Source organism: Trachymyrmex septentrionalis, unplaced genomic scaffold, assembly GCF_001594115.1.
Source record: "Trachymyrmex septentrionalis isolate Tsep2-gDNA-1 unplaced genomic scaffold, Tsep1.0 scaffold40, whole genome shotgun sequence".
NCBI classification, from domain to species: Eukaryota; Metazoa; Arthropoda; class Insecta; order Hymenoptera; family Formicidae; genus Trachymyrmex; species Trachymyrmex septentrionalis.
Window position 1 is genome coordinate 5,030,592 of NW_017305569.1, and position 1,804 is coordinate 5,032,395.

Here is a 1,804-nt window from a genome sequence, read left to right on the forward strand (position 1 = left end):
TGTGTGTGTGTGTGTGTGTGTTTGTATGTGTGTACATTCAGAATACAGATTAAAAAAATATATAAGGTCCTATTTTATTTTAAATAGTCAAATATCTTGAAAAAAATATATGGAAGATACGAAAAAATGTTTCAAATAAAAATTGTATAATTTGAAAGGGTGCAAATAATAAAATAAATTTTTAATATATAAAATTATATGAATGCCATTTACCACTATTAACCATTTACCATATTAACTATGTAAACTTATCTCATTAAGGAGAAATAAGTAAAAAAAGTTAGTCATGTTTCTAATTAACTTTGTATTCTTAATTCAGTACATATAGATTATTTTTGTCAGTTTGCCGGGATTGATGATACAATATTGTCTCAGTAATTTTTGGTTCACTAGCTTAACTTATTAAAATAATTTAGGATATAATACTGTATATATTATATATGCTTAATCGTTTGAATGCTGAAGATGATCGTAAAAATCCATGCGAAAAACTGTCTAGCGATGCATTTGCACTTCTCCTATTTCATGTCGAAAAATGTTTATAAGTGTTGTGATAAGTAAAAATAAAATTTACTGTATGTATATTTTTTTTAATCTATTTGTAATTAATTGAAAGAAAACATTTTGATTAATGTTTAATTCTAAGAAATTCAGTCAGAATTGATTATCAGCTGCTTGTTCAGGTACTTTTCAACAAGAAAGATAAGAAGTATGATCGCGCTGCGTGGCAGCACTCAAACGGTTAATAATATATAAATGTCCTGACGACTTCTAGTCTAGGCTAGAACTTATGTCAATTGTCTTTTTAAAAATTCTACTTACGTAAGTGTGTTTAATTACGTACTCTCTAAAAACTTTTAAGAGTGACATTTCATTCTTTAGAGTGAAATCTCACTCTTAAAAATTGAAAATTAAGTCACTCTTTTCCAAGACTGTCTCAATTTTTACTCTTTAGAGTTTAGAGTAAGATTCCACTCCAAAGAAACCAAGCAGCAAGCTGATGTTATTTATCATCATTTTGATGTAAAAATGTCATTAAAGATGTTAAAATGACGAGTTAAAATGATGATAAATAACGTCAAGTTGCTACTTGAGAATTCAGAGAGTATATTGTAAGATTATTCTATACGAAATATCCGCAACATATATAATTATCAAGCACTTCCAATACCTTATACACTAAATGTATATACTTCTCGTTTGTAATACTCGTTTGTGCACGTTACGGATATTATTAATTATTATGTTTAATGGAGATTGTGTGAGACTAGAGCTCGAGGAACGCTAGAGACTATTGTTACAAAATAAATTATTATAATAATAGTTCCCTGCATATTCGACAACATGGAAAGAGTTGTACATGAGCAAGATGTGTTATCAAATATTTCATTTGACTACATCATCATACATTGTTATATAAAATCCATATCATCTATATGTCAGTTACATATTTGTTTATAGGTGCGCATTCCACATTTCAGGAGACCATTTAAAAATAAACTGTTTAGGATTTTTTTAATGAGCATGAACATATGTTAGTATAAATATTGAATAAAGTTATATTTTTTTAAGGTACATACATCATATAATAATAAAAAAAAAGTATTATATGTCTTGCATCCAAGATATTGAAAGTAGTCGTTTTTCTATTTAACATTTGTAGCTAAAATTACAAAATACACAAAATTTTTATACGCATACATTTTTTAGAATTTTGCTTGTATTTTCAGATAAAAACGTTAATCTAAAGATACAGAAAAAATCCTAAAAAAATTCATGTGTGTATATATATATATATATATAC